The sequence below is a fragment of the Triturus cristatus genome, chromosome 5_2, assembly GCF_964204655.1.
Source record: "Triturus cristatus chromosome 5_2, aTriCri1.1, whole genome shotgun sequence".
Lineage (NCBI taxonomy): Eukaryota > Metazoa > Chordata > Amphibia > Caudata > Salamandridae > Triturus > Triturus cristatus.
This window is the reverse complement of record NC_140588.1, coordinates 554,330,171-554,349,538: the sequence shown is the minus strand read 5'-3', so window position 1 is coordinate 554,349,538 and position 19,368 is coordinate 554,330,171. Positions and strand designations below refer to the sequence as shown.

The following is a 19,368-nucleotide window of genomic DNA, read 5'->3' as shown; positions in this document are numbered from 1 at the left end:
TCTCATCTATATGGCCAGTAATGAGATAGTTCATTTTTGCTGATTTCTTAGCTGACAACATGCTGGACTTACACAGTGCATTTCATTGTGAATTTCTTTGAAAGTGAATTTCAGATTCACACCTTTGACATGTCTTTCAAAAGATTCAACTTTATTGGTTGTGGATTTACTGTTGAAAATCAGTGTGTAAAATCTTTGTACGTCTGAATTTCAAGATTATTATTCAAACTGCACATCTTCGGTCCCCGTAATACAAAGTTTGACTACTCAAGTTTTGTTTTAATGAATGCTTTGCAATTAAAAAGTTCCTTGTTCCCCTTATCAATAACAGTAAGATTTTAAAAAGTAATGTCGTGCATCAGGCCCCTGTGATGAGTTTGAGAAACCAGAGTGAGTTTGTAAAATCTCTCATTATTTTGAGCCATTTAGTTTCCAGGTATTGTAAAAATTCTATTATTTGCTCACATCTAGTAAACTTTTAGAGTATAATCAATAAATTAATTTTTCACCCTACCGGTATTAGATATGTGATATTAATGAATACACTTGAAAGAAAATGATTTGGTCAAGAGTCATAAAATGGTCCCACCGAGATTTGAACTCGGATCATTGGATTCAAAGTCCAAAGTGCTAACCATTACACCATGGAACCTCCCATGTGAAAGGAGTGCAAACTGCTGCAGCAATGTGGAAATGTCAAAGTTTTTAATATTCTACTGTCAAAGAGAAACTGAATTGGATTGCTTTCCTATTCTGGTAAACTTTTGCATATTGAACTATGTTGGGGAAGGATGTTGCCCAAAAGACTCAAATAACGTTATAACTCTGTTGAACTGTGGTTTTTATGTGAGATAATATTTTTCAATGAAAGATAAGTTGCCCCCTGAGGCAAATCTCTTCTGTCAAAATGGAAAGCTCACCCTGGTACGGGAGGGTGGATGGTGTCGTGGTTAGCACTCTGGACTCTGAAAACAGGGATCTGAGTACAAATTTCAGTGGGACTTATCTGAACATTACAATTTTCTTTTCCATTCAGTTCTTAAAAGTTTTATTTGGAACAACATCACATTTACTTATAAACATGTAAAAATCAACCTGTACATATGTATCTCTGTATATATAGCTATATGTCTCTGTATATTTATAGGAACATATAAACATATAGATTATAAAAATAAATATAATTAGTGGAGGTGAAAATCATGAACAGTTGTTGCCTCTCAGCATTTGAAACATGAGTTTCTACTTCTTTCTCTTTTATATGTCCTGAAATTGAGATAGTCACTTTTTACTCAGTATTGATCCAACAATACAGTTGATGTATACAAAGCATATCATATGATTTGTGAATAAAGTTCAAAAATGAGAATTTGATCAGTACCTGTGATGCCTCCGACCAAAAGCTTATATTTTACGATTGGAGATCAACTGTTGTAAATCAGCATGAAAAACATTTTCTTTTCACGATTTCCATACTAATATAAAACAACATTTTTACTAGCTGAATGAGATCATCATTTGGGTTCCTCTATGTTTGATTGAAGAAAACTTCTCATTCAAAATGTGCTATTTTCGCCTTATCAATAGCGGGAAAGCTTAAAAAAGTGATGCTGTGAATCACCCGTCTGAAATGCGTTTGAGAAAATCAGGATATGATTTTATAATGGCTAACTACTTTGTGAAGAAATTTGATGTCAAAGTATTGTAAAGTTTGTATTGATGTAACTTGTTCAAGCTGATGGACATTTTGAAAGCATTCAATAATTGACTCTTTCAACCTACTGGTGTTGGATTTGAGCTATCAATGAACAAAGATGAAGAAATGGAAAAGCTCAAGAGTAATAAAAAAAGTCCCTCCAAGGTTTCAAATCGGATCATTGGATGCAAAGTCCAAATTGCCAACCATTGCTCTATCGAGCCACCCATGCAGGAGACAGAGACATTGCTTCAGTAGTCTGGAAATGTAGACTGTTTTATTATGCTACAGGCAAAGATGAACATTGTGATATAACTTTTATATTCAGATAAACATTTGAATATTTAACACTTTTATAGAGAATATAGCTGAAAAGAATCAAATCACATTAAATCTCTATCCACTATGACCATTCAAATGAGATATCTTTTTATCAATATAAGAGAAGGACATCACTGATGCGCTCTCTTTTGTCTCAATGGAAAAGGCACTCTTGTGTGAGAGGGTTCCATGGTGTAATGGTTAGCACTCTTGACTCTGAATCCAGCGATCCGAGTTCAAATCTCGGTGGGACCTACTACAATTATGAGATTCACTGTTTAACTCATTTTTTAGAATTTGGTCTAGAAAAAACCTAATATCAATGTTTTATACTGATGCGTATGAACGCATAAGTATGTATAGATGCATACATAGCTTTATCCATCTAGATAGCTGTTAGACAATATGAACATATCAATTATTCATAAACATAAATATTGAAGCTGAACCTAGAAACTGTTCTTTCACATCCACATTGTAAACATGAGTTTATTTTCCTTTCTCATCTATATGGCCAGTAATGAGATAGTTCATTTTTGCTGATTTCTTAGCTGACAACATGCTGGACTTACACAGTGCATTTCATTGTGAATTTCTTTGAAAGTGAATTTCAGATTCACACCTTTGACATGTCTTTCAAAAGATTCAACTTTATTGGTTGTGGATTTACTGTTGAAAATCAGTGTGTAAAATCTTTGTACGTCTGAATTTCAAGATTATTATTCAAACTGCACATCTTCGGTCCCCGTAATACAAAGTTTGACTACTCAAGTTTTGTTTTAATGAATGCTTTGCAATTAAAAAGTTCCTTGTTCCCCTTATCAATAACAGTAAGATTTTAAAAAGTAATGTCGTGCATCAGGCCCCTGTGATGAGTTTGAGAAACCAGAGTGAGTTTGTAAAATCTCTCATTATTTTGAGCCATTTAGTTTCCAGGTATTGTAAAAATTCTATTATTTGCTCACATCTAGTAAACTTTTAGAGTATAATCAATAAATTAATTTTTCACCCTACCGGTATTAGATATGTGATATTAATGAATACACTTGAAAGAAAATGATTTGGTCAAGAGTCATAAAATGGTCCCACCGAGATTTGAACTCGGATCATTGGATTCAAAGTCCAAAGTGCTAACCATTACACCATGGAACCTCCCATGTGAAAGGAGTGCAAACTGCTGCAGCAATGTGGAAATGTCAAAGTTTTTAATATTCTACTGTCAAAGAGAAACTGAATTGGATTGCTTTCCTATTCTGGTAAACTTTTGCATATTGAACTATGTTGGGGAAGGATGTTGCCCAAAAGACTCAAATAACGTTATAACTCTGTTGAACTGTGGTTTTTATGTGAGATAATATTTTTCAATGAAAGATAAGTTGCCCCCTGAGGCAAATCTCTTCTGTCAAAATGGAAAGCTCACCCTGGTACGGGAGGGTGGATGGTGTCGTGGTTAGCACTCTGGACTCTGAAAACAGGGATCTGAGTACAAATTTCAGTGGGACTTATCTGAACATTACAATTTTCTTTTCCATTCAGTTCTTAAAAGTTTTATTTGGAACAACATCACATTTACTTATAAACATGTAAAAATCAACCTGTACATATGTATCTCTGTATATATAGCTATATGTCTCTGTATATTTATAGGAACATATAAACATATAGATTATAAAAATAAATATAATTAGTGGAGGTGAAAATCATGAACAGTTGTTGCCTCTCAGCATTTGAAACATGAGTTTCTACTTCTTTCTCTTTTATATGTCCTGAAATTGAGATAGTCACTTTTTACTCAGTATTGATCCAACAATACAGTTGATGTATACAAAGCATATCATATGATTTGTGAATAAAGTTCAAAAATGAGAATTTGATCAGTACCTGTGATGCCTCCGACCAAAAGCTTATATTTTACGATTGGAGATCAACTGTTGTAAATCAGCATGAAAAACATTTTCTTTTCACGATTTCCATACTAATATAAAACAACATTTTTACTAGCTGAATGAGATCATCATTTGGGTTCCTCTATGTTTGATTGAAGAAAACTTCTCATTCAAAATGTGCTATTTTCGCCTTATCAATAGCGGGAAAGCTTAAAAAAGTGATGCTGTGAATCACCCGTCTGAAATGCGTTTGAGAAAATCAGGATATGATTTTATAATGGCTAACTACTTTGTGAAGAAATTTGATGTCAAAGTATTGTAAAGTTTGTATTGATGTAACTTGTTCAAGCTGATGGACATTTTGAAAGCATTCAATAATTGACTCTTTCAACCTACTGGTGTTGGATTTGAGCTATCAATGAACAAAGATGAAGAAATGGAAAAGCTCAAGAGTAATAAAAAAAGTCCCTCCAAGGTTTCAAATCGGATCATTGGATGCAAAGTCCAAATTGCCAACCATTGCTCTATCGAGCCACCCATGCAGGAGACAGAGACATTGCTTCAGTAGTCTGGAAATGTAGACTGTTTTATTATGCTACAGGCAAAGATGAACATTGTGATATAACTTTTATATTCAGATAAACATTTGAATATTTAACACTTTTATAGAGAATATAGCTGAAAAGAATCAAATCACATTAAATCTCTATCCACTATGACCATTCAAATGAGATATCTTTTTATCAATATAAGAGAAGGACATCACTGATGCGCTCTCTTTTGTCTCAATGGAAAAGGCACTCTTGTGTGAGAGGGTTCCATGGTGTAATGGTTAGCACTCTTGACTCTGAATCCAGCGATCCGAGTTCAAATCTCGGTGGGACCTACTACAATTATGAGATTCACTGTTTAACTCATTTTTTAGAATTTGGTCTAGAAAAAACCTAATATCAATGTTTTATACTGATGCGTATGAACGCATAAGTATGTATAGATGCATACATAGCTTTATCCATCTAGATAGCTGTTAGACAATATGAACATATCAATTATTCATAAACATAAATATTGAAGCTGAACCTAGAAACTGTTCTTTCACATCCACATTGTAAACATGAGTTTATTTTCCTTTCTCATCTATATGGCCAGTAATGAGATAGTTCATTTTTGCTGATTTCTTAGCTGACAACATGCTGGACTTACACAGTGCATTTCATTGTGAATTTCTTTGAAAGTGAATTTCAGATTCACACCTTTGACATGTCTTTCAAAAGATTCAACTTTATTGGTTGTGGATTTACTGTTGAAAATCAGTGTGTAAAATCTTTGTACGTCTGAATTTCAAGATTATTATTCAAACTGCACATCTTCGGTCCCCGTAATACAAAGTTTGACTACTCAAGTTTTGTTTTAATGAATGCTTTGCAATTAAAAAGTTCCTTGTTCCCCTTATCAATAACAGTAAGATTTTAAAAAGTAATGTCGTGCATCAGGCCCCTGTGATGAGTTTGAGAAACCAGAGTGAGTTTGTAAAATCTCTCATTATTTTGAGCCATTTAGTTTCCAGGTATTGTAAAAATTCTATTATTTGCTCACATCTAGTAAACTTTTAGAGTATAATCAATAAATTAATTTTTCACCCTACCGGTATTAGATATGTGATATTAATGAATACACTTGAAAGAAAATGATTTGGTCAAGAGTCATAAAATGGTCCCACCGAGATTTGAACTCGGATCATTGGATTCAAAGTCCAAAGTGCTAACCATTACACCATGGAACCTCCCATGTGAAAGGAGTGCAAACTGCTGCAGCAATGTGGAAATGTCAAAGTTTTTAATATTCTACTGTCAAAGAGAAACTGAATTGGATTGCTTTCCTATTCTGGTAAACTTTTGCATATTGAACTATGTTGGGGAAGGATGTTGCCCAAAAGACTCAAATAACGTTATAACTCTGTTGAACTGTGGTTTTTATGTGAGATAATATTTTTCAATGAAAGATAAGTTGCCCCCTGAGGCAAATCTCTTCTGTCAAAATGGAAAGCTCACCCTGGTACGGGAGGGTGGATGGTGTCGTGGTTAGCACTCTGGACTCTGAAAACAGGGATCTGAGTACAAATTTCAGTGGGACTTATCTGAACATTACAATTTTCTTTTCCATTCAGTTCTTAAAAGTTTTATTTGGAACAACATCACATTTACTTATAAACATGTAAAAATCAACCTGTACATATGTATCTCTGTATATATAGCTATATGTCTCTGTATATTTATAGGAACATATAAACATATAGATTATAAAAATAAATATAATTAGTGGAGGTGAAAATCATGAACAGTTGTTGCCTCTCAGCATTTGAAACATGAGTTTCTACTTCTTTCTCTTTTATATGTCCTGAAATTGAGATAGTCACTTTTTACTCAGTATTGATCCAACAATACAGTTGATGTATACAAAGCATATCATATGATTTGTGAATAAAGTTCAAAAATGAGAATTTGATCAGTACCTGTGATGCCTCCGACCAAAAGCTTATATTTTACGATTGGAGATCAACTGTTGTAAATCAGCATGAAAAACATTTTCTTTTCACGATTTCCATACTAATATAAAACAACATTTTTACTAGCTGAATGAGATCATCATTTGGGTTCCTCTATGTTTGATTGAAGAAAACTTCTCATTCAAAATGTGCTATTTTCGCCTTATCAATAGCGGGAAAGCTTAAAAAAGTGATGCTGTGAATCACCGGTCTGAAATGCGTTTGAGAAAATCAGGATATGATTTTATAATGGCTAACTACTTTGTGAAGAAATTTGATGTCAAAGTATTGTAAAGTTTGTATTGATGTAACTTGTTCAAGCTGATGGACATTTTGAAAGCATTCAATAATTGACTCTTTCAACCTACTGGTGTTGGATTTGAGCTATCAATGAACAAAGATGAAGAAATGGAAAAGCTCAAGAGTAATAAAAAAAGTCCCTCCAAGGTTTCAAATCGGATCATTGGATGCAAAGTCCAAATTGCCAACCATTGCTCTATCGAGCCACCCATGCAGGAGACAGAGACATTGCTTCAGAAGTCTGGAAATGTAGACTGTTTTATTATGCTACAGGCAAAGATGAACATTGTGATATAACTTTTATATTCAGATAAACATTTGAATATTTAACACTTTTATAGAGAATATAGCTGAAAAGAATCAAATCACATTAAATCTCTATCCACTATGACCATTCAAATGAGATATCTTTTTATCAATATAAGAGAAGGACATCACTGATGCGCTCTCTTTTGTCTCAATGGAAAAGGCACTCTTGTGTGAGAGGGTTCCATGGTGTAATGGTTAGCACTCTTGACTCTGAATCCAGCGATCCGAGTTCAAATCTCGGTGGGACCTACTACAATTATGAGATTCACTGTTTAACTCATTTTTTAGAATTTGGTCTAGAAAAAACCTAATATCAATGTTTTATACTGATGCGTATGAACGCATAAGTATGTATAGATGCATACATAGCTTTATCCATCTAGATAGCTGTTAGACAATATGAACATATCAATTATTCATAAACATAAATATTGAAGCTGAACCTAGAAACTGTTCTTTCACATCCACATTGTAAACATGAGTTTATTTTCCTTTCTCATCTATATGGCCAGTAATGAGATAGTTCATTTTTGCTGATTTCTTAGCTGACAACATGCTGGACTTACACAGTGCATTTCATTGTGAATTTCTTTGAAAGTGAATTTCAGATTCACACCTTTGACATGTCTTTCAAAAGATTCAACTTTATTGGTTGTGGATTTACTGTTGAAAATCAGTGTGTAAAATCTTTGTACGTCTGAATTTCAAGATTATTATTCAAACTGCACATCTTCGGTCCCCGTAATACAAAGTTTGACTACTCAAGTTTTGTTTTAATGAATGCTTTGCAATTAAAAAGTTCCTTGTTCCCCTTATCAATAACAGTAAGATTTTAAAAAGTAATGTCGTGCATCAGGCCCCTGTGATGAGTTTGAGAAACCAGAGTGAGTTTGTAAAATCTCTCATTATTTTGAGCCATTTAGTTTCCAGGTATTGTAAAAATTCTATTATTTGCTCACATCTAGTAAACTTTTAGAGTATAATCAATAAATTAATTTTTCACCCTACCGGTATTAGATATGTGATATTAATGAATACACTTGAAAGAAAATGATTTGGTCAAGAGTCATAAAATGGTCCCACCGAGATTTGAACTCGGATCATTGGATTCAAAGTCCAAAGTGCTAACCATTACACCATGGAACCTCCCATGTGAAAGGAGTGCAAACTGCTGCAGCAATGTGGAAATGTCAAAGTTTTTAATATTCTACTGTCAAAGAGAAACTGAATTGGATTGCTTTCCTATTCTGGTAAACTTTTGCATATTGAACTATGTTGGGGAAGGATGTTGCCCAAAAGACTCAAATAACGTTATAACTCTGTTGAACAGTGGTTTTTATGTGAGATAATATTTTTCAATGAAAGATAAGTTGCCCCCTGAGGCAAATCTCTTCTGTCAAAATGGAAAGCTCACCCTGGTACGGGAGGGTGGATGGTGTCGTGGTTAGCACTCTGGACTCTGAAAACAGGGATCTGAGTACAAATTTCAGTGGGACTTATCTGAACATTACAATTTTCTTTTCCATTCAGTTCTTAAAAGTTTTATTTGGAACAACATCACATTTACTTATAAACATGTAAAAATCAACCTGTACATATGTATCTCTGTATATATAGCTATATGTCTCTGTATATTTATAGGAACATATAAACATATAGATTATAAAAATAAATATAATTAGTGGAGGTGAAAATCATGAACAGTTGTTGCCTCTCAGCATTTGAAACATGAGTTTCTACTTCTTTCTCTTTTATATGTCCTGAAATTGAGATAGTCACTTTTTACTCAGTATTGATCCAACAATACAGTTGATGTATACAAAGCATATCATATGATTTGTGAATAAAGTTCAAAAATGAGAATTTGATCAGTACCTGTGATGCCTCCGACCAAAAGCTTATATTTTACGATTGGAGATCAACTGTTGTAAATCAGCATGAAAAACATTTTCTTTTCACGATTTCCATACTAATATAAAACAACATTTTTACTAGCTGAATGAGATCATCATTTGGGTTCCTCTATGTTTGATTGAAGAAAACTTCTCATTCAAAATGTGCTATTTTCGCCTTATCAATAGCGGGAAAGCTTAAAAAAGTGATGCTGTGAATCACCCGTCTGAAATGCGTTTGAGAAAATCAGGATATGATTTTATAATGGCTAACTACTTTGTGAAGAAATTTGATGTCAAAGTATTGTAAAGTTTGTATTGATGTAACTTGTTCAAGCTGATGGACATTTTGAAAGCATTCAATAATTGACTCTTTCAACCTACTGGTGTTGGATTTGAGCTATCAATGAACAAAGATGAAGAAATGGAAAAGCTCAAGAGTAATAAAAAAAGTCCCTCCAAGGTTTCAAATCGGATCATTGGATGCAAAGTCCAAATTGCCAACCATTGCTCTATCGAGCCACCCATGCAGGAGACAGAGACATTGCTTCAGTAGTCTGGAAATGTAGACTGTTTTATTATGCTACAGGCAAAGATGAACATTGTGATATAACTTTTATATTCAGAAAAACATTTGAATATTTAACACTTTTATAGAGAATATAGCTGAAAAGAATCAAATCACATTAAATCTCTATCCACTATGACCATTCAAATGAGATATCTTTTTATCAATATAAGAGAAGGACATCACTGATGCGCTCTCTTTTGTCTCAATGGAAAAGGCACTCTTGTGTGAGAGGGTTCCATGGTGTAATGGTTAGCACTCTGGACTCTGAATCCAGCGATCCGAGTTCAAATCTCGGTGGGACCTACTACAATAATGAGATTCACTGTTTAACTCATTTTTTAGAATTTGGTCTAGAAAAAACCTAATATCAATGTTTTATACTGATGCGTATGAACGCATAAGTATGTATAGATGCATACATAGCTTTATCCATCTAGATAGCTGTTAGACAATATGAACATATCAATTATTCATAAACATAAATATTGAAGCTGAACCTAGAAACTGTTCTTTCACATCCACATTGTAAACATGAGTTTATTTTCCTTTCTCATCTATATGGCCAGTAATGAGATAGTTCATTTTTGCTGATTTCTTAGCTGACAACATGCTGGACTTACACAGTGCATTTCATTGTGAATTTCTTTGAAAGTGAATTTCAGATTCACACCTTTGACATGTCTTTCAAAAGATTCACCTTTATTGGTTGTGGATTTACTGTTGAAAATCAGTGTGTAAAATCTTTGTACGTCTGAATTTCAAGATTATTATTCAAACTGCACATCTTCGGTCCCCGTAATACAAAGTTTGACTCCTCAAGTTTTGTTTTAATGAATGCTTTGCAATTAAAAAGTTCCTTGTTCCCCTTATCAATAACAGTAAGATTTTAAAAAGTAATGTCGTGCATCAAGCCCCTGTGATGAGTTTGAGAAACCAGAGTGAGTTTGTAAAATCTCTCATTATTTTGAGCCATTTAGTTTCCAGGTATTGTAAAAATTCTATTATTTGCTCACATCTAGTAAACTTTTAGAGTATAATCAATAAATTAATTTTTCACCCTACCGGTATTAGATATGTGATATTAATGAATACACTTGAAAGAAAATGATTTGGTCAAGAGTCATAAAATGGTCCCACCGAGATTTGAACTCGGATCATTGGATTCAAAGTCCAAAGTGCTAACCATTACACCATGGAACCTCCCATGTGGAAGAAGTGCAAACTGCTGCAGCAATGTGGAAATGTCAAAGTTTTTAATATTGTACTGTCAAAGAGAAACTGAATTGGATTGCTTTCCTATTCTGGTAAACTTTTGCATATTGAACTATGTTGGGGAAGGATGTTGCCCAAAAGACTCAAATAACGTTATAACTCTGTTGAACAGTGGTTTTTATGTGAGATAATATTTTTCAATGAAAGATAAGTTGCCCCCTGAGGCAAATCTCTTCTGTCAAAATGGAAAGCTCACCCTGGTACGGGAGGGTGGATGGTGTCGTGGTTAGCACTCTGGACTCTGAAAACAGGGATCTGAGTACAAATTTCAGTGGGACTTATCTGAACATTACAATTTTCTTTTCCATTCAGTTCTTAAAAGTTTTATTTGGAACAACATCACATTTACTTATAAACATGTAAAAATCAACCTGTACATATGTATCTCTGTATATATAGCTATATGTCTCTGTATATTTATAGGAACATATAAACATATAGATTATAAAAATAAATATAATTAGTGGAGGTGAAAATCATGAACAGTTGTTGCCTCTCAGCATTTGAAACATGAGTTTCTACTTCTTTCTCTTTTATATGTCCTGAAATTGAGATAGTCACTTTTTACTCAGTATTGATCCAACAATACAGTTGATGTATACAAAGCATATCATATGATTTGTGAATAAAGTTCAAAAATGAGAATTTGATCAGTACCTGTGATGCCTCCGACCAAAAGCTTATATTTTACGATTGGAGATCAACTGTTGTAAATCAGCATGAAAAACATTTTCTTTTCACGATTTCCATACTAATATAAAACAACATTTTTACTAGCTGAATGAGATCATCATTTGGGTTCCTCTATGTTTGATTGAAGAAAACTTCTCATTCAAAATGTGCTATTTTCGCCTTATCAATAGCGGGAAAGCTTAAAAAAGTGATGCTGTGAATCACCCGTCTGAAATGCGTTTGAGAAAATCAGGATATGATTTTATAATGGCTAACTACTTTGTGAAGAAATTTGATGTCAAAGTATTGTAAAGTTTGTATTGATGTAACTTGTTCAAGCTGATGGACATTTTGAAAGCATTCAATAATTGACTCTTTCAACCTACTGGTGTTGGATTTGAGCTATCAATGAACAAAGATGAAGAAATGGAAAAGCTCAAGAGTAATAAAAAAAGTCCTTCCAAGGTTTCAAATCGGATCATTGGATGCAAAGTCCAAATTGCCAACCATTGCTCTATCGAGCCACCCATGCAGGAGACAGAGACATTGCTTCAGTAGTCTGGAAATGTAGACTGTTTTATTATGCTACAGGCAAAGATGAACATTGTGATATAACTTTTATATTCAGATAAACATTTGAATATTTAACACTTTTATAGAGAATATAGCTGAAAAGAATCAAATCACATTAAATCTCTATCCACTATGACCATTCAAATGAGATATCTTTTTATCAATATAAGAGAAGGACATCACTGATGCGCTCTCTTTTGTCTCAATGGAAAAGGCACTCTTGTGTGAGAGGGTTCCATGGTGTAATGGTTAGCACTCTGGACTCTGAATCCAGCGATCCGAGTTCAAATCTCGGTGGGACCTACTACAATAATGAGATTCACTGTTTAACTCATTTTTTAGAATTTGGTCTAGAAAAAACCTAATATCAATGTTTTATACTGATGCGTATGAACGCATAAGTATGTATAGATGCATACATAGCTTTATCCATCTAGATAGCTGTTAGACAATATGAACATATCAATTATTCATAAACATAAATATTGAAGCTGAACCTAGAAACTGTTCTTTCACATCCACATTGTAAACATGAGTTTATTTTCCTTTCTCATCTATATGGCCAGTAATGAGATAGTTCATTTTTGCTGATTTCTTAGCTGACAACATGCTGGACTTACACAGTGCATTTCATTGTGAATTTCTTTGAAAGTGAATTTCAGATTCACACCTTTGACATGTCTTTCAAAAGATTCACCTTTATTGGTTGTGGATTTACTGTTGAAAATCAGTGTGTAAAATCTTTGTACGTCTGAATTTCAAGATTATTATTCAAACTGCACATCTTCGGTCCCCGTAATACAAAGTTTGACTCCTCAAGTTTTGTTTTAATGAATGCTTTGCAATTAAAAAGTTCCTTGTTCCCCTTATCAATAACAGTAAGATTTTAAAAAGTAATGTCGTGCATCAAGCCCCTGTGATGAGTTTGAGAAACCAGAGTGAGTTTGTAAAATCTCTCATTATTTTGAGCCATTTAGTTTCCAGGTATTGTAAAAATTCTATTATTTGCTCACATCTAGTAAACTTTTAGAGTATAATCAATAAATTAATTTTTCACCCTACCGGTATTAGATATGTGATATTAATGAATACACTTGAAAGAAAATGATTTGGTCAAGAGTCATAAAATGGTCCCACCGAGATTTGAACTCGGATCATTGGATTCAAAGTCCAAAGTGCTAACCATTACACCATGGAACCTCCCATGTGGAAGAAGTGCAAACTGCTGCAGCAATGTGGAAATGTCAAAGTTTTTAATATTGTACTGTCAAAGAGAAACTGAATTGGATTGCTTTCCTATTCTGGTAAACTTTTGCATATTGAACTATGTTGGGGAAGGATGTTGCCCAAAAGACTCAAATAACGTTATAACTCTGTTGAACAGTGGTTTTTATGTGAGATAATATTTTTCAATGAAAGATAAGTTGCCCCCTGAGGCAAATCTCTTCTGTCAAAATGGAAAGCTCACCCTGGTACGGGAGGGTGGATGGTGTCGTGGTTAGCACTCTGGACTCTGAAAACAGGGATCTGAGTACAAATTTCAGTGGGACTTATCTGAACATTACAATTTTCTTTTCCATTCAGTTCTTAAAAGTTTTATTTGGAACAATATCACATTTACTTATAAACATGTAAAAATCAACCTGTACATATGTATCTCTGTATATATAGCTATATGTCTCTGTATATTTATAGGAACATATAAACATATAGATTATAAAAATAAATATAATTAGTGGAGGTGAAAATCATGAACAGTTGTTGCCTCTCAGCATTTGAAACATGAGTTTCTACTTCTTTCTCTTTTATATGTCCTGAAATTGACATAGTCACTTTTTACTCATTATTGATCCAACAATACAGTTGATGTATACAAAGCATATCATATGATTTGTGAATAAAGTTCAAAAATGAGAATTTGATCAGTACCTGTCATGCCTCCGACCAAAAGCTTATATTTTACGATTGGAGATCAACTGTTGTAAATCAGCATGAAAAACATTTTCTTTTCACGATTTCCATACTAATATAAAACAACATTTTTACTAGCTGAATGAGATCATCATTTGGGTTCCTCTATGTTTGATTGAAGAAAACTTCTCATTCAAAATGTGCTATTTTCGCCTTATCAATAGCGGGAAAGCTTAAAAAAGTGATGCTGTGAATCACCCGTCTGAAATGCGTTTGAGAAAATCAGGATATGATTTTATAATGGCTAACTACTTTGTGAAGAAATTTGATGTCAAAGTATTGTAAAGTTTGTATTGATGTAACTTGTTCAAGCTGATGGACATTTTGAAAGCATTCAATAATTGACTCTTTCAACCTACTGGTGTTGGATTTGAGCTATCAATGAACAAAGATGAAGAAATGGAAAAGCTCAAGAGTAATAAAAAAAGTCCCTCCAAGGTTTCAAATCGGATCATTGGATGCAAAGTCCAAATTGCCAACCATTGCTCTATCGAGCCACCCATGCAGGAGACAGAGACATTGCTTCAGTAGTCTGGAAATGTAGACTGTTTTATTATGCTACAGGCAAAGATGAACATTGTGATATAACTTTTATATTCAGATAAACATTTGAATATTTAACACTTTTATAGAGAATATAGCTGAAAAGAATCAAATCACATTAAATCTCTATCCACTATGACCATTCAAATGAGATATCTTTTTATCAATATAAGAGAAGGACATCACTGATGCGCTCTCTTTTGTCTCAATGGAAAAGGCACTCTTGTGTGAGAGGGTTCCATGGTGTAATGGTTAGCACTCTTGACTCTGAATCCAGCGATCCGAGTTCAAATCTCGGTGGGACCTACTACAATTATGAGATTCACTGTTTAACTCATTTTTTAGAATTTGGTCTAGAAAAAACCTAATATCAATGTTTTATACTGATGCGTATGAACGCATAAGTATGTATAGATGCATACATAGCTTTATCCATCTAGATAGCTGTTAGACAATATGAACATATCAATTATTCATAAACATAAATATTGAAGCTGAACCTAGAAACTGTTCTTTCACATCCACATTGTAAACATGAGTTTATTTTCCTTTCTCATCTATATGGCCAGTAATGAGATAGTTCATTTTTGCTGATTTCTTAGCTGACAACATGCTGGACTTACACAGTGCATTTCATTGTGAATTTCTTTGAAAGTGAATTTCAGATTCACACCTTTGACATGTCTTTCAAAAGATTCAACTTTATTGGTTGTGGATTTACTGTTGAAAATCAGTGTGTAAAATCTTTGTACGTCTGAATTTCAAGATTATTATTCAAACTGCACATCTTCGGTCCCCGTAATACAAAGTTTGAGTCCTCAAGTTTTGTTTTAATGAATGCTTTGCAATTAAAAAGTTCCTTGTTCTCCTTATCAATAACAGTAAGATTTTAAAAAGTAATGTCGTGCATCAAGCCCCTGTGATGAGTTTGAGAAACCAGAGTGAGTTTGTAAAATCTCTCATTATTTTGAGCCATTTAGTTTCCAGGTATTGTAAAAATTCTATTATTTGCTCACATCTAGTAAACTTTTAGAGTATAATCAATAAATTAATTTTTCACCCTACCGGTATTAGATATGTGATATTAATGAATACACTTGAAAGAAAATGATTTGGTCAAGAGTCATAAAATGGTCCCACCGAGATTTGAACTCGGATCATTGGATTCAAAGTCCAAAGTGCTAACCATTACACCATGGAACCTCCCATGTGGAAAAAGTGCAAACTGCTGCAGCAATGTGGAAATGTCAAAGTTTTTAATATTGTACTGTCAAAGAGAAACTGAATTGGATTGCTTTCCTATTCTGGTAAACTTTTGCATTTTGAACTATGTTGGGGAAGGATGTTGCCCAAAAGACTCAAATAACGTTATAACTCTGTTGAACAGTGGTTTTTATGTGAGATAATATTTTTCAATGAAAGATAAGTTGCCCCCTGAGGCAAATCTCTTCTGTCAAAATGGAAAGCTCACCCTGGTACGGGAGGGTGGATGGTGTCGTGGTTAGCACTCTGGACTCTGAAAACAGGGATCTGAGTACAAATTTCAGTGGGACTTATCTGAACATTACAATTTTCTTTTCCATTCAGTTCTTAAAAGTTTTATTTGGAACAACATCACATTTACTTATAAACATGTAAAAATCAACCTGTACATATGTATCTCTGTATATATAGCTATATGTCTCTGTATATTTATAGGAACATATAAACATATAGATTATAAAAATATATATAATTAGTGGAGGTGAAAATCATGAACAGTTGTTGCCTCTCAGCATTTGAAACATGAGTTTCTACTTCTTTCTCTTTTATATGTCCTGAAATTGAGATAGTCACTTTTTACTCAGTATTGATCCAACAATACAGTTGATGTATACAAAGCATATCATATGATTTGTGAATAAAGTTCAAAAATGAGAATTTGATCAGTACCTGTGATGCCTCCGACCAAAAGCTTATATTTTACGATTGGAGATCAACTGTTGTAAATCAGCATGAAAAACATTTTCTTTTCACGATTTCCATACTAATATAAAACAACATTTTTACTAGCTGAATGAGATCATCATTTGGGTTCCTCTATGTTTGATTGAAGAAAACTTCTCATTCAAAATGTGCTATTTTCGCCTTATCAATAGCGGGAAAGCTTAAAAAAGTGATGCTGTGAATCACCCGTCTGAAATGCGTTTGAGAAAATCAGGATATGATTTTATAATGGCTAACTACTTTGTGAAGAAATTTGATGTCAAAGTATTGTAAAGTTTGTATTGATGTAACTTGTTCAAGCTGATGGACATTTTGAAAGCATTCAATAATTGACTCTTTCAACCTACTGGTGTTGGATTTGAGCTATCAATGAACAAAGATGAAGAAATGGAAAAGCTCAAGAGTAATAAAAAAAGTCCCTCCAAGGTTTCAAATCGGATCATTGGATGCAAAGTCCAAATTGCCAACCATTGCTCTATCGAGCCACCCATGCAGGAGACAGAGACATTGCTTCAGTAGTCTGGAAATGTAGACTGTTTTATTATGCTACAGGCAAAGATGAACATTGTGATATAACTTTTATATTCAGATAAACATTTGAATATTTAACACTTTTATAGAGAATATAGCTGAAAAGAATCAAATCACATTAAATCTCTATCCACTATGACCATTCAAATGAGATATCTTTTTATCAATATAAGAGAAGGACATCACTGATGCGCTCTCTTTTGTCTCAATGGAAAAGGCACTCTTGTGTGAGAGGGTTCCATGGTGTAATGGTTAGCACTCTGGACTCTGAATCCAGCGATCCGAGTTCAAATCTCGGTGGGACCTACTACAATAATGAGATTCACTGTTTAACTCATTTTTTAGAATTTGGTCTAGAAAAAACCTAATATCAATGTTTTATACTGATGCGTATGAACGCATAAGTATGTATAGATGCATACATAGCTTTATCCATCTAGATAGCTGTTAGACAATATGAACATATCAATTATTCATAAACATAAATATTGAAGCTGAACCTAGAAACTGTTCTTTCACATCCACATTGTAAACATGAGTTTGTTTTCCTTTCTCATCTATATGGCCAGTAATGAGATAGTTCATTTTTGCTGATTTCTTAGCTGACAACATGCTGGACTTACACAGTGCATTTCATTGTGAATTTCTTTGAAAGTGAATTTCAGATTCACACCTTTGACATGTCTTTCAAAAGATTCACCTTTATTGGTTGTGGATTTACTGTTGAAAATCAGTGTGTAAAATCTTTGTACGTCTGAATTTCAAGATTATTATTCAAACTGCACATCTTCGGTCCCCGTAATACAAAGTTTGACTCCTCAAGTTTTGTTTTAATGAATGCTTTGCAATTAAAAAGTTCCTTGTTCCCCTTATCAATAACAGTAAGATTTTAAAAAGTAATGTCGTGCATCAGGCCCCTGTGATGAGTTTGAGAAACCAGAGTGAGTTTGTAAAATCTCTCATTATTTTGAGCCATTTAGTTTCCAGGTATTGTAAAAATTCTATTATTTGCTCACATCTAGTAAACTTTTAGAGTATAATCAATAAATTAATTTTTCACCCTACCGGTATTAGATATGTGATATTAATGAATACACTTGAAAGAAAATGATTTGGTCAAGAGTCATAAAATGGTGCCACCGAGATTTGAACTCGGATCATTGGATTCAAAGTCCAAAGTGCTAACCATTACACCATGGAACCTCCCAAGTGAAAGGAGTGCAAACTGCTGCAGCAATGTGGAAATGTCAAAGTTTTTCATATTCTACTGTCAAAGAGAAACTGAATTGGATTGCTTTCCTATTCTGGTAAACTTTTGCATATTGAACTATGTTGGGGAAGGATGTTGCCCAAAAGACTCAAATAACGTTATAACTCTGTTGAACAGTGGTTTTTATGTGAGATAATATTTTTCAATGAAAGATAAGTTGCCCCCTGAGGCAAATCTCTTCTGTCAAAATGGAAAGCTCACCCTGGTACGGGAGGGTGGATGGTGTCGTGGTTAGCACTCTGGACTCTGAAAACAGGGATCTGAGTACAAATTTCAGTGGGACTTATCTGAACATTACAATTTTCTTTTCCATTCAGTTCTTAAAAGTTTTATTTGGAACAACATCACATTTACTTATAAACATGTAAAAATCAACCTGTACATATGTATCTCTGTATATATAGCTATATGTCTCTGTATATTTATAGGAACATATAAACATATAGATTATAAAAATAAATATAATTAGTGGAGGTGAAAATCATGAACAGTTGTTGCCTCTCAGCATTTGAAACATGAGTTTCTACTTCTTTCTCTTTTATATGTCCTGAAATTGAGATAGTCACTTTTTACTCAGTATTGATCCAACAATACAGTTGATGTATACAAAGCATATCATATGATTTGTGAATAAAGTTCAAAAATGAGAATTTGATCAGTACCTGTGATGCCTCCGACCAAAAGCTTATATTTTACGATTGGAGATCAACTGTTGTAAATCAGCATGAAAAACATTTTCTTTTCACGATTTCCATACTAATATAAAACAACATTTTTACTAGCTGAATGAGATCATCATTTGGGTTCCTCTATGTTTGATTGAAGAAAACTTCTCATTCAAAATGTGCTATTTTCGCCTTATCAATAGCGGGAAAGCTTAAAAAAGTGATGCTGTGAATCACCCGTCTGAAATGCGTTTGAGAAAATCAGGATATGATTTTATAATGGCTAACTACTTTGTGAAGAAATTTGATGTCAAAGTATTGTAAAGTTTGTATTGATGTAACTTGTTCAAGCTGATGGACATTTT

General features: G+C 33.6%; 10 non-coding genes across 10 annotated transcripts; 3 read left to right on the top strand and 7 right to left on the bottom strand.

Moving 5' to 3' along the window:
* Positions 1-580: 580 nt before the first annotated feature.
* On the bottom strand, positions 581-652 carry TRNAQ-UUG (transfer RNA glutamine (anticodon UUG)). Its single transcript has one exon. It is a non-coding gene; the product is annotated as a tRNA-Gln (tRNA).
* A 2,445-nt stretch (positions 653-3,097) lies between these two features.
* Positions 3,098-3,169, bottom strand: TRNAQ-UUG (transfer RNA glutamine (anticodon UUG)). The gene has a single exon. It is a non-coding gene; the product is annotated as a tRNA-Gln (tRNA).
* Positions 3,170-5,614: 2,445 nt separating this feature from the next.
* Positions 5,615-5,686, bottom strand: TRNAQ-UUG (transfer RNA glutamine (anticodon UUG)). The gene has a single exon. It is a non-coding gene; the product is annotated as a tRNA-Gln (tRNA).
* Positions 5,687-8,131: 2,445 nt separating this feature from the next.
* Positions 8,132-8,203, bottom strand: TRNAQ-UUG (transfer RNA glutamine (anticodon UUG)). The gene has a single exon. It is a non-coding gene; the product is annotated as a tRNA-Gln (tRNA).
* A 1,548-nt stretch (positions 8,204-9,751) lies between these two features.
* TRNAQ-CUG (transfer RNA glutamine (anticodon CUG)) lies at positions 9,752-9,823 on the top strand. The gene has a single exon. It is a non-coding gene; the product is annotated as a tRNA-Gln (tRNA).
* Positions 9,824-10,648: 825 nt separating this feature from the next.
* On the bottom strand, positions 10,649-10,720 carry TRNAQ-UUG (transfer RNA glutamine (anticodon UUG)). The gene has a single exon. It is a non-coding gene; the product is annotated as a tRNA-Gln (tRNA).
* A 1,548-nt stretch (positions 10,721-12,268) lies between these two features.
* Positions 12,269-12,340, top strand: TRNAQ-CUG (transfer RNA glutamine (anticodon CUG)). Its single transcript has one exon. It is a non-coding gene; the product is annotated as a tRNA-Gln (tRNA).
* Positions 12,341-13,165: 825 nt separating this feature from the next.
* TRNAQ-UUG (transfer RNA glutamine (anticodon UUG)) lies at positions 13,166-13,237 on the bottom strand. Its single transcript has one exon. It is a non-coding gene; the product is annotated as a tRNA-Gln (tRNA).
* A 2,445-nt stretch (positions 13,238-15,682) lies between these two features.
* Positions 15,683-15,754, bottom strand: TRNAQ-UUG (transfer RNA glutamine (anticodon UUG)). Its single transcript has one exon. It is a non-coding gene; the product is annotated as a tRNA-Gln (tRNA).
* A 1,548-nt stretch (positions 15,755-17,302) lies between these two features.
* On the top strand, positions 17,303-17,374 carry TRNAQ-CUG (transfer RNA glutamine (anticodon CUG)). Its single transcript has one exon. It is a non-coding gene; the product is annotated as a tRNA-Gln (tRNA).
* The last annotated feature ends 1,994 nt before the right edge of the window (positions 17,375-19,368 follow it).